Source organism: Hydra vulgaris, chromosome 02, assembly GCF_038396675.1.
Source record: "Hydra vulgaris chromosome 02, alternate assembly HydraT2T_AEP".
In the NCBI taxonomy this organism is placed as follows: Eukaryota; Metazoa; Cnidaria; class Hydrozoa; order Anthoathecata; family Hydridae; genus Hydra; species Hydra vulgaris.
In genome coordinates, this window is record NC_088921.1 from 30016863 (window position 1) to 30030606 (window position 13744).

General features: G+C 29.7%; 2 protein-coding genes and 1 non-coding gene across 6 annotated transcripts in view; 2 read left to right on the forward strand and 1 right to left on the reverse strand.

The window, feature by feature from the left end:
• LOC100207296 (neuronal calcium sensor 1) overlaps positions 1 to 3436 on the reverse strand; it is a 63684-nt gene extending 60248 nt beyond the window's left edge. The window contains exon 1 of the mRNA XM_065790543.1: positions 3418 to 3436. The gene's annotated coding sequence lies outside the window, so the exon portion shown is untranslated. The remainder of the gene's footprint in view (positions 1 to 3417) is intronic.
• Positions 2197 to 13744, forward strand: part of LOC100205217 (golgin subfamily B member 1) — a 46942-nt gene continuing 35394 nt past the window's right edge. For 3 of the 4 annotated variants that reach the window (XR_010636641.1, XM_065790539.1, XM_065790538.1), the window contains exon 1: positions 2197 to 2645. The gene's annotated coding sequence lies outside the window, so the exon portion shown is untranslated. The remainder of the gene's footprint in view (positions 2646 to 13744) is intronic. The other variant, XM_065790537.1, reaches the window with a different exon arrangement.
• trnam-cau (transfer RNA methionine (anticodon CAU)) lies at positions 11389 to 11462 on the forward strand. The gene has a single exon. It is a non-coding gene; the product is annotated as a tRNA-Met (tRNA).

A 13744-nucleotide genomic window follows, 5' to 3' on the forward strand; every position in this document is an offset into this window, starting at 1 on the left:
TTTGAATAACTTTTTTTCCGACAATATTAGGGACTTTACCCCAAATACTAAAGATTTGAAGTTTAATATCTTCACAACTTGACGTGATGGTAAAAAATGAGTTGCATATTTGAAATCATCATATTTAACTTGTCTTAAAAAACCACCTAGTTAACAAGATTTCCACAGAAAAATTTTATTTGTTTATCAGTGTTATCGATGCAACAGTTGCCATTGCAAAATTCTTCATCAGCATTTAAATTTATGAGCGTTATATAAATGTAATCTTCCTTTGGAGTCAATAAGATAGCATGCCACTTGGTGTCAGGTTGTGCAAAATGGTCTTGCTGTAACTCAATAATTGTATCTTTGTTATTGCGCACCGCACTACCTATGCTGTAATACGACTTTTTAGTACCATTATTCTTTATGATAATTTTCTCTTTGTACATTCTCAAGTCTTAATTTTTTGGACACAATATAACACTCCTTGAATTATCTTTGAAGTTGAGCTTGGTAATGTCATTACCATAAATTTTAGTTTGTCAATATTTAATTGTTTTCCATTTCCAACTTCTAATACTCAGTGCATTAATTTATATTCTCCGACATTTGCTCGAATGTTTTCTGTTGAGTTTATAGTCTTAAAGTGTTTCCGCGTTTAAAAATATTTTAAAATGCATTATATAATTTTTGTCCCATAAAGACAGAATACCGAAATTAGAATCAATAGCTGTCCATAACATAAGTTATAACATTAACTTATCTTTGGCATTGAAAGCATAAACAGGAATACATTAGTCCTCCATCTACAGAGAATGCATCTTTTTTCATCGCTCATCTTTGCTTCTTTTTTACTTGCTTTTATTTCAGATATAAAGCATTCGTTAAGTCTTTCTTAGCTTTTGGTTGACTTTTCTCTTGATACTGACTTTCTACACAGTTCAGCTAATTCGTTACTAGATTTGCATAACTTCCCAGCAAACATTAAGATTAAAAAAGACGTTTTTAATGTGTATTTTAAACGCACTATACATTTTTTAAACGCATAAAAGACGTCTTTTTTAGACCACATGTTTGCTTGGTTTGTTTTAGCTTTCTATTTTTGCATCAATTCAGCCAATTTTATCTAAGCAACGCTTTGCGGCACCGCAAATACTTTTTTCAACCTGCTCAAAATGAGCTAATGCAAATTTATCTGCCCTCTCTGATTGGAGTATTGGTAACCTATTTGTCTGCTCTATAGCTACAGGTATAAATTGCCATAATGTCAGTTTTCAACTTTAAAACTTACCTTGAAGTTAATAAAGTCAAAGATCTAAAAAACACAGGTTTCGCCTCAATGATTCTTTGATGAAATTTTTGTAGCGATTACCAAAAACAAACACGTACTTTTATATGAAGATTTCTGAATGACAATCTTAATCAAGAACTAAAATAAACGAAACCTTTCACGGCAATCTAAATCAAAAAATTAAAGAAATTTTTCTGCTTAAAAACTTTCTTCATCTTAACTGAGGTTAGTTCGAAATGGAGCCACAAGTCCGAAATTAAGTCTAACAAATCCGAAATAAAGTCTAACAAGTCCGAAATAAAGTCTAAAAAGTCCAAAATAAAGTTTAACAAATCATGTGTATAACTAAAATTTGTACAACTTTCGTTTTTAAGTAAATAAAACTTTTTTTTGTACTAAGACTTTCTTGTTTTAAAAATAGTTCCTCGTCGAGTGCAGTTTTTTTTTTTTTTATGGAATACGCTGACCCACTTTTTATGGAATACGCTGACCCATTTTTTTATGGAATACGTTTTACTGTCATTCTTCTTAATGTAGTGGTTATTATTATTTTTGTTATATAGAATTGGCTAAAATGAAGAAACTTATTTAAAATTGTTTGATTTTTAAATGTTTTTTTGATAAAAGTGAACTAATAATAAAGCAATAGAACAATTCTATTTACAGACGTATTTATATTTATGTTTTGTACATAATATTTAATGATGATGATCATGATGATGATCATGATGATCATGATGGTAATGATGATTATGATGATCATGATGGTAATGATGATTATGATGATCAAGTTTTTTTTCTTCGTTTTTTAGAAAAACGAAGAAAAAAAAAACTATGAAAATAAAAGAGTAAAAAAAAGAATTTTAGAAAAAAGAACTTATAAAAAAAAAAAAAAGACAGAAAAATTATTTTCTCAAAATATTTTTGCGTGTTTTAAATTATAAAATGGCATTTTATAATGCCTATTGGCAGCAAATTTTAATGACAACCTATTTTCAATCTAAACTCTGTATTTCACGATAGCACCTGCTTTAAAGTTCTCAATGAACATCAAATGCAGCTGCAGATTATATCAAAATTGTTACAATCAATGTAAAAGAAAAAAATGAATGCACATTTTGCCTCCGTTAATAATCTCAATGAAGGTTAGCTCATACACACGAAACTATTAATCGTTAAACAAAAATTGATGAGAGAAGTGTTTGTTCCTCGCTGTTGCAACTTTTTAGATTTTATTCCGATTTTTTTATGTTAAGTTACAATTTTAGTTTGAAAAAAGTGTTTAGTTTTTTTCGATAATTTAAACTATTAAACTAAGTCTTGCAAAAATCAGAACTTTTACGTCTTGCAAAACAGTTCTTTAAAAGGAAGAGTAAGTAATTTTTCTTTGTATAGGAACCGCCCTCGCACAAGACTGGACGCCACAAGACCACTCAACAAAACGAAACACCACAGAGTCATGATATTGTACTTACCATCACAGAGTCATAATATCGTACCTTAAACGCACCTACCAAACGTACATATTATTATAATATAACAAAATCTTTAAAATTGTAGATGATTATGTAACGATTTATTTTATGTGTGATGTAAATATAAGTTGTTATGTACTCCAAATGTGCGTTTCCAAATGTTTATATATTTATATGTTTGAAGTTTAAAGATCTTTACTGTGCAAACTTTTCAATTTACAATTAAGAAACAAATGCCTAAATACTCGAGACAAATGCTGTAAACAAATATCTTCATAGTACTCTCTGAAGTATTATCAACTAAGTAAACTTTTCAATTTTATGTGAATATTTTTCAAGTTAATGTAAAACTTCCAAAAGTTTACTATCAAATAAATTATTTAAAAAAAAACGTAAAAATAAATTATAATTATATTTAAATATACAATAATGTTTATAATAATATAAAATAAACTTATTACAATAAATTTAAATATGTTATAAAGTATTTTCCACGATCGGGTTAAAGAATAATTGTAAACATTAAATGCAAAATATAAATTCCTTAAATTCCAATTAGTTTTATAAACTGAAAAATTTTATAGTTTATATCAGAACTTTTTCCATCTTTAAGATTGGAAAGCAATACGAATCTACTATACAAAGGTGTTAAAAAAAAATTAAACTTACTAAGATGGCTTTTCGATTTAATATAAATTGACGTAACTTTTATTTAGGGTGAGATTTTTTTATTACGCAAAACATTTTGCTCACCTTCTTATACAGAACACTTAAAAAAGATAACATGCGCGTAATAAAACGCTGCGTAAAGATGTTAAAGCAAGTAAAACAATGTTTACTACATTGTGAGTATGAACACGTATTGAAACCACTTTAGATACAACAAGAACGTTTTTAATAGTTCGTTCCACTAAACGTCCACACATAGTTTGTATGGGGTTTTATACTTTTGTAAAGTATTTAAAAAATTTAAAAACTACTCTTTTTTTTTCTGTTTTGAGCAACTGTAATTTAACTTTTTTATTTTTTTCTGTTCTCAATTTATTTCTCGGTTTTACATTATTTACAATACTCAAGTATTTTCTTTATCTAAATGCTATTTTAACGGTAGACATTTCAATTGTTTTAACCCCCCAAAAAAAAAAAAAATATATATATATATATATTATAAATTCAGGTTATGAGGTTGGTTATGCTGACATACCATTGTTAGATCTGTTGACATTTATGTGAACAGATCTAACAATGGTATGTCAGCATAATCACTTGATAATAAGTTTAAAAAATACATATCCCTCCAACATGACACCTATTTGTGCTGAAATGTTAAAAATGTTAAGTCAAGAAAACTACTATACAAGCCTCTTGTTTGTCCGCATTTAGAGTTTGTATTTTTTTTGTTGATTTTTAAAAGTTTCTTTAAATGAACTTGTGTCCTTTTTGAATTGAAAGGTTTAACTTTCTTTTCAGTAAATGATTAAAAAAAAAAATCCGAAAAAGCACTACTAGGTTCTTACTGAATCCAACATCGTATATTGGATTTGGTAAGAACTTAGCTTTAAATTAGCAACAACAAACTATTAAACTATTTATTAAAGAAAAGAAAAAATGTACAACCTACAGTTCTATTTTAAATTGAAACTTGCTCATAACTATGAAATAATAAATAGAATAAATAAATAAATGAAATTAACTGTGAAATACAAAATTTCAAGTTTGCAGTTGCTGTTCTAAGTAACTCTTAAAATGGTCATTTAGATTTAATTAGTAAAGACAAATTTTATTAATAAAGACTAACTCCTAAAAATATCGATAAAAAAAGACTCACTGGTCAATAGTAATAAAGATTTGCCACTCCCCCCCCCCCTTTTTTTCCATAGATTTTTTAGACTTGGAGAATAGATAGGTTAGGGTTTGTCAACATTTCTACTTTTTAGTAACGAATGTAACCCAGCAAGCACACAACGTTGAAATAACGTTGAAATAACGTTGATCAACGTTATTTCAATGTTGTTTCAACGTTGTGTGCTTGCTGGGTAAAGGCTGGCGAGATGTACTCTTACACCGTCACATAAGCACTGTTGTTTAACAATAAATTTTTCAAGAAAAAAAATTTATGTTTAAAAATATTTTTCAAAAAAGAATAATAGCTTTTAATTTTAGTTTTTTGATTTTTTTTTAAAGTAATTATTAATGCTGACAAATCAATAAGTCTGCATAATTCATTTGTTAAAACGAATCATAATTATTATCATTATTTTTAAGCACTTTGCAACCACAATTTTTAATTGGTTTGAATTTTTAAATTATAATATCTATATATATAAATATATTCAGAGTATGCCATCAACATTTTATTAGCTTAATATATTGTGTGTCGGTTTGGCCGAATCTGAAATAATCAAAGTTCTATTTTTTTTAAAAAAGATTATTTTCAAGTAATAAGTTGTAATTACTTTCCAGTAATAAGTTGTAACTAGTTTCTAGTCGTAAGTTGTATAAAAAAACTAATACTCCGCTTTTGATGACGTAAAGTTCTGTATGCACTTAAACAATTTCATTCAACTCGGAATACACAATGCAATAATAGACAGTCAGATTAAATTCGGTCAAGCTACACTCTATTTATTAGAAACTTGTCCATAAAAAACTAGTGTAAGAAGCCCAAAAAATCTCAAAAAACATTTAGTACTTAGTTAACTTTTTATAAGAATCATATTTTGTTAAGAGTTCGAGGAATATCTTATAATCTTTTATCTACATATTACATTAACATAACACAGTTAAAAAGCAAAAACAGTTTAAATGCGTATTTAATTTGTACGCGCAATTGAATGGAATTTCTTTTGGTTGCAAATAAAATACGTATATTATAAATAAAGTGAAGCTTAAAAAAAATTTTAATAATAAATTAGGGGTCGTCCAAAAATTGTCACCCTCTGGGGAAGTGGGGGAAGAGAGGTTAGTGGTTTTGCGACTCGTACGGAACTTGCTACTAAAGAGTTACGATGTTACAACTAGCGGGGGAGGGTGAAAAACTGCGTCACGTAATTTATGGATTTTAGGATCCTTAGGAAAGGAGCCTCGGTAAAATAGAACTGTTAAAATAAGAAACTTTCTAGTACTAATCCATTTACCTAGTTTCTTATTAAAAAAAAAATATTTGGATCTAAGTGTAGTTTTGAAGTACGGAATAAATTCCTTGCATATAATTTCTATGCGTGGAGTTTATTCCATGGATTTATATTATAAATAAATGCAAACAAGTTTCACGTATGTTGATTATACCACCAATGATAACTGATCATCGCTAATTAAGAAATAATTAATCTTTTATAGTTTCAAGATTGTATGCAATAGCGATATTAGAAATGAAATATAAACTAAAAAAAAAACGTTTAAAATTGACACAACTCCGATTAAAATATCCAAAATCGAATAGAACTACAGTTTTATTGCGGGACACATAAAATGGAAATAAGATGATACGTAAAAATTATTATGGGTAGGATCGTTAAAAATGCTCAAATAAAAAATTAGGTTTAATAAATTAATTTCAATTTATTATAGTTGTTTTTCAGTGGTGTCGCTGGAGTTGGTGTCACCTTGTGCAGTAAACTCTTGGTTGTCGTTTTTGACCTTTTCTGAGTGTTCTAATACTATAGACCATATACAATCGTTTATAAAATGTTTGTAAAATTAGTCAGAAAGTTAATATGGACATTAGAAAAAAAATTTAATAATTTAACATCAAGACTTTAGGTAAAACATAAATTAAGATAAATATGACAAAGTTCAGTTATTGTTATTTAACATTAAACTTTATTAAAAAGTTTTTCCTGGTATTCAAAGTTAAAAATTTGTCAATCGCATTGTCAAAATTAAAGTCTTTCATCATTAATAATAGAGCCATCATTAATAATAGAGCCAGATTAGAAAACCTTGACTGTTTTATGGTTAATTGCAAACAGTTCTTTATATTCCATCTTTGCAACAATACTACTTGCACAATCCAAAAACTCGTGAGAGCCCTTAGATATTGAACAGGTGTCGACGGAGCCACAATGAAATTTCCATCGTCCCATGGCATAGAGTTTCTTTCAGCATCCCGAGCAAGCAGTAATCGGCAAAAACTGACACAACCTTAATCATCTGAAAAGGATCCTGCAGCATTTACCTCAATGATATTTTTGGCGTATCAGTGGGACTAGTATCCAAGTAAAGGAGCAGACTTATATTTTTCATCAAAGCCCAGTCGCTCTCGCAAGACAAGGTCGCGAGTCTAAAAAGGGAGAGCCACCATTTACGTAAACTTGATGAGTATGGCATTATGCAACTTAACTTAGAAACTCATTTTAATTAGAGGCACTTTCCTTTTCATTCTGATCACCTATTTTATGAGAGTAGCCAAGTATTTCGCGTTGGCAACACTTACCATGCCTTTATTAGTGCAGGCAAGGGGACTAAAGGTAGACAGATACTAATTTATTGGCTCAGACTGTGGGTGTCCTTGACGCAAAGGGATTGTTCTTCCGTCCATCCCTTGCCCACGATTTGCTTGTTAAGATTCGCTAGAGGCCACCTGCCTCTATTGCCCAGTTGCAGCCACGAAGAGGTTAATAACAAGCTTGCTTCCACTCATACCACCGAAAGAGTCTTTCCAGGAGCACTCAATTGCACCCGAGGATCATCATTTTGGATTCAGCAGTTTAGGTTTTGCAATCTCTCATACGAAGCCCCAGACACACAAATCTTAAAAAATTGTTGTAGATTTATTGAGAGTATTGAGACTCACGGAAGTCCCATTCAGCTGCCCGACTAGCAAACTTACGTTGAGCCAACGTATGTAAATACATCGCAAAAGTTGGCTGTTATTTCCGATGCAAATACAACGTTGATCCAATGTTAGTTTTATCTTATTTATATTAATGGAAACTTTAATAATGACGCGATTAAAAATAGTTAGGAATATTACATTGGTCCAACGTATGTAAAAACATCGCAAAAGTTGGTTGTTTTTTCCGATCAAAACCCAACGTTGATCCAATGTATAGGGATCAATGTTGATCCAATGTATATATATATATATTTTGATTAAATGTGTATAACCCCAAATTGATTCAATGTATATGGATTGACGCTGATCCAATGTTTTTAACCCAACGTTAACCCAATGTGTATGGATTAACGTTGGATTATAGACATTGGATCAACGTTGCTTATTTACATTGGAACTACGTTAAATTATATACAGTGGATCAAGTAAAAGCAGGTATACCAATACCCAGCTAACACTCATACATTTAACTAACGTATGTAAAACCAATGCGAACGTCAGCTGTTTTTTCCGATGCAAATCCAATGTTGATCCAATATCATGTTTTTAACAATAATATAGATAAAAGGCTTAATACCGACGCAACGAAAAAACCTAGCACAGATACATTGGGCCAACGTATGTAAAACTTGGTTGTTTTTACAATCTAAACCCAAAGTTGCTCCAATTTAAGTAACCTAACGTTGATTCAATGTATATGGATTAAGGTTGAGCTAATGTATATAACCCAGTATTTATTCAATAAATATGAATCAACGTTGATACATTCTATACAACCCAATGTTGCGAGTGCAAAATTATAAATCTTACATAAAATCTTCCGTAAATAATAAAATGTGAAACCACAAGCAAAATAAACATTATTAATGTGAGGATATAAAATTGCTGAAAAGTTTGCTTCATTTATTACGTCAAACTTTAACTTTTTCCTACTTTATATATAGTTTCTATTTATTTTATATATTTTCTATATATTCTAAAACCATATATAAAAAATTATAAAAAAATACCGACAAAATCAAACTCTGATAAACAATAAATGCAACGTAAAAACAATGCTGTGCCAACTAAAAAATACAACGTTAAATCAACGTAAAATATAAAACTTCGCTAACTTAAAATACAACATAGTGCCAACGTTGGATTTTTGTTGTTTGCGACGTTGCATTTGTAACCAAAAGGATATAAAAACAACTTTGAAGACCAATGTTGTGCCAACCTAACTCGCAACATTGTTCTAAAGTTTTACCAATGTATGTGTGCTAGCTGGGTATGAACCTTGAAACATCAAATGCTGACCATTCTTCGGTTTTGTGGAGATGAGTATTTTCTGCTATCATGTGTCTTCTCAACCTTGGTATTTCTTTTAAAATCTCAACTTTGGATAATTCTTCATAGAAAGTGAACAATTTTGGAATTGAATACAGCAACGTTTTCTCCGTTGCTGATTAAAGACTCTTATTTAAACATTTTCAAATAAATTCACTACTTCCTTGATTGCTGTTGACCTGGTCTAGAATTGAGAATGGAAACAATCAATAGACTCCAGCGTGACCCTATTGTTTACTTTTTGCAGCTCAGTATTCTCTTAGTTATTCCTCTGCAATTTTCTTCTTGAACCTTAATTGTCTCTCAAATCGAATGTTATATTGGTCTGATTTTAAGAGTGTCTGTTCATTTGCATGCTCCACTAAGATAAAGTCTTAATACTTCTAACTTGGTAACCATTTTGTCAAGAGTTAACCCTTAAGTCTGAAGATACTGCTAAACAAGATCAACTTCCTCAAGTACAGCAGCCCAAAAGTACTGGTAGCAGAGAAATGTAAAATCACAGACAGTAGATAAAAAACCATGAGGTGCACATTGTGCGTCCACATTTTTTCAAGGATCTCATAGAGCTTCAATCGCCGCTACACATTGATCATACTTTTTTTCACCGCTTTAACAGTAGCATGATGATCATTCCAGCGTGTTGTGTATAGCTTTTTGACAGTCATTGCAGTGTGTTTAATTAAAATATTCCATCAGTGGGTGGAAGCAGCAAAGATGTAATACATTCTTTCAAGAGTTCCAAATAATGTTATACATGAAACATTTTTAGCAAAAGAGTGTTGATCACACAACGGAAGCAAAAGGTCCACACATCGATAAAAAGTAGCTTTCGTATTCTTTCTTTTCAGAATGACCCAAACACCTCTATAAATTTTAGACATTGTGCCAGCATTACTATATTATGTTAAGTTCATCACTTTCTAGATTTTTTTAAATGTCAGAACAAAGGAAATCAGCTTTTTTGCCCTTTAACGTGAAAAATCTTAGAAATACTTTTCTCACTTCAACTTTCGCGTTGTATATTTTTACAAATTTTATCATCTCAGACGGCTGGTCAGTGTGTGGTACGTTAGGTGTGCTGGCAAACATAATTCCAAAATACCTCTCAGTCTTTATTTCGTTGACAAAAATCTTCTTCACATAGTTTGCAAGGACATTTATAAATTTATTCTGAGTTTTTGGTGAAAGATAAGATACGGATGATTTTGATGTACCTTTCAGCACCGGGTTATATTTAGAAAGCATCTCAACCATCTCAAAAAAGTTTCATTAAGGTTCATTTTCCTTATGACCACGAAATGCCAAACTTTTCTAGCTAGAAACAATGTGAAATCTGTAACCTGTGTAAAAATACCGCTCCATTTTTTCTCTTCCTTTCCATCAGAGCAATACTTTTGGCATCATCATTTTATGCAGCTTAGTTATATAACGTTTTCCATTTTTCAAGCCTGTATAAATGGTTATCCGATATCACATGGTACATAATTTTGGGCTCAACTACCACCACTTCTAAAGCCCAGAGACAAACTTTGATGTTTTTTCTGTTGTATTAACAGCAATGAGTCTGCAGCAAAAGCAGTTCTTTCGAGTGCTTAATACAAGGGAGAGAGGGGGGAATAAAATGAGAAGGAGAAGAGAATTTTAGTCCAGATCTTATAAAAATGGTTGCAATTTTGTATTAAAATTGCAATCGTAATTTGCTCCCTGGCGTATTATAAAACGTGCTGCATAAAATCATTATTTCTAAAACGAATGCTAATTGCTCCTTAGCTGATCGAAGACATTAAAGATTTTCGACACTCAAAAATTATTGTAGTAAAACACTATATAAATTCTTTTAGAAAATTAAACATCAAAAGTAGGTAGTTTTATAATAAACAAACCCAAGATAATAAAATCAAAATCTACAAAACACTATAGTGTCTGTATAGTAAGACATCCGAAAAACAATCTTTTGTAAAAGATATACAAAATGCAATCAATAGTGAAAGGCAAACGAAATACAAGCTCAGTATCTCTCTTTCTCCTATCTTAAATAAAAGACAAAATAAAAACTTTATTTCTCCGATCTTAATAAGACACAAAAAATTTTAGTTTGAAATGGAAAAATATTATTACAGAACATCGAAAAATCAAATGCTGAAAACTATTGGTTTGGTCAAAGACAAAACATAATAAACACGAGCATGAGTAGTTCTGCCACGTTTTTTTATTTTGGTGTCACCTCTCTGTGTCAGGTCGTGATGGTGTCACCCGGTGCGGCCTGTACCCCCGCACCCTCCAAGTGACGCCACGGGTATTTTTACAAATAAGTTGCAGATTTTTACAAATAACTTGCAGATACATATTTTTTGATTATTAACCCGAGCTCTTCAAAAGGCTTCTGCCGCTCGATATTGTCTTCAATCTTATGTAATTCATAATTTTTAATATTGGTAGTATATAAATGTTATGAATATATACCACCTCAGGCCTGGTTGGCGCAGTTGGTTAGCGCGTCAGTCTCATAATCTGAAGGTCGTGAGTTCGACCCTCACACTAGGCATAATTTTGTTGGACAATGGATTTTTACTTAATGTATGCAACCGTGAGTTGCAAATTTTGAGGATTATAAGGTCTGTTTATACCTTTCAGTTATAAAAATGAAAATTAGGGAGAAATTTGTTGTTGAAAACCCTTTCGAACTTAAAAGCAAAAAAATAATAAAAGAAAAACCATAAGACGCGTTGACAATGAATTTTAGCTTATGCATTGATATGGCTCTGCATTTACATTGGTAACGATTTTTTTAAATTTCAAAAACATTTATAGTTAAGTGCTTTTTATTATTGTAAGTTTTTTATATTTATTTTTATACTAGTTTAAGTTCCGGAAAGATTATCTTTACAAACAATAGTAATAATACAAAAACTCTTCCTAAAAAATCAATTGCGTATAAATGATTAAGAATATCTTTACAAAAGATTTGTCTCTCAACTCCTTAACATTAAATGATATCAGCGTGTTTTTAAAATAATGTTCATCGATTAGATTTTATTACTTCGAAGCCGTATAAAGAACTCTGACAACTCAAGCAAATAAATAGCGAAAACACACACATATATTTAAAATATTTAATACAAATATACAATATAATATGCAATATTTCATGAAAATATAAAATAAAATTTAAATTCAACGCAGCATATAATATATGTGAAGTATAAAAAAAATGTTTCTTTTAAACTATTGTTCTGTTAATTTTCTAGATGAGACGATTAAAAAATCACAGCCGTTCCGAAGTGAACTTAAAGGGGACGATGTATCTGTTTTTTTGCCGAGTAAGGCCTAAAAAAATTTTTTGTCAACTAAGATCTGTAAAGAAAAAAAAAAAGATCATTTGCCGATTGCCGAATACAGATGTAATTTTGCCAACTAATTATTTTCCAAGGGGGTTTAACGCTTCCTATGCTCCTCCCTCAGCTCGATACGGCCCTGTAAAAGTTTATTGACCAAATGTTAAATTTAATATATATATATATATTTGAGTATTTTATAAAATATAAAATATTTATTTATCCATTTAGTAAAAAAATAATTTCTATAATATAGGTGAAGTATAAAAAAAGATTTTTTTATACTTCACCTATAAAAAAGTTAAAAAAAGTTTAAAGAAACTTTTTTTAACTTTTTTTAACTTTTAAACTTTTAAATTTTTAATATGCAGTTTATGAGAATTTAGAGTTTTATTTACTTATAAATAAATGTTGCTATAAATTTTGTTATAATCAAAAAATTTAATCGTCAATAAGTAAAAAAAAACTTAAAACATCAAAATAAAAACCTTTTACTCTTCTAAAAAAATTGTATTTAATGTATTTTTTACATAGATAACTCGTATTACCCAAGGAGTCGGAGGCGCGGGACAGATTTCGATATTTGAGATACTTCAAACTTATGTATCCAAATAAATTTACTCTGGCTTTGTTTCATTAAACAATGTAATAATTATATTAACTTATTAAGACTAATATGACTTCAGTAAACATTTAAATAATTATGTCCAAACTGCATTTTTTGAGAACGTTTTTTGTTTTGTTTTGGTTTCTAAATCAGCTTTTAAGTCAGCATGGCAAGTAACTTTTTAATTTTGTTTATAAGCTTTCATCTTTTTATCTTTAAAGGAGGAAACTTTTGATTAAAATCTTTGAGTAAAATCTTTTGATTAATAAAACTGTATGGAAAAAATATTTTCTAAAATCAGATTAGTTATGAACATTTATGCATGCTTAAGCTTCTATAAACTTAAAATCAAACTAAATACATTGCTATCCGCAGAATCGCCCCTGGCTTTCCGTTTAAAGCAGCGGCACTCAACTTGTTGTGTTAAAAACAGAGCTTTTTTGTAAAGCCCTAGAAAATGATTTACCAACAGGAAAGTAATTTTGAGGAAATCTGATTAATGTCCAAAAACAATTGGCTCTGAAAAGAGATTTGTTTTCGTAAAAAAAATGGAATTAATTTAATTTAAAAAAGAAATTATAAATAAATTTATAAAAATCTCTAATTTTTTAATGTTCTATTAAGAAAACTTAGCAACACGTATCAATAGCAAAATAGACAATTTAATAAAATATTTTTTTAATATAATTAATCACATTAAGCATACCTTTTTACATACCACAGTTTGATGCTTAAGAAGAGGTAAAGTGTTTAAACGAGTTTTTTCTTTGATGTAGGAAATTTATTATTATTATTTTTTCCAAGGTGATTGCCTAAAGACTGACAACTACTGACCAATCTCTCTAACCTCAATTGTTTGCCAGCCAATAGAAAGTATTATCAGAG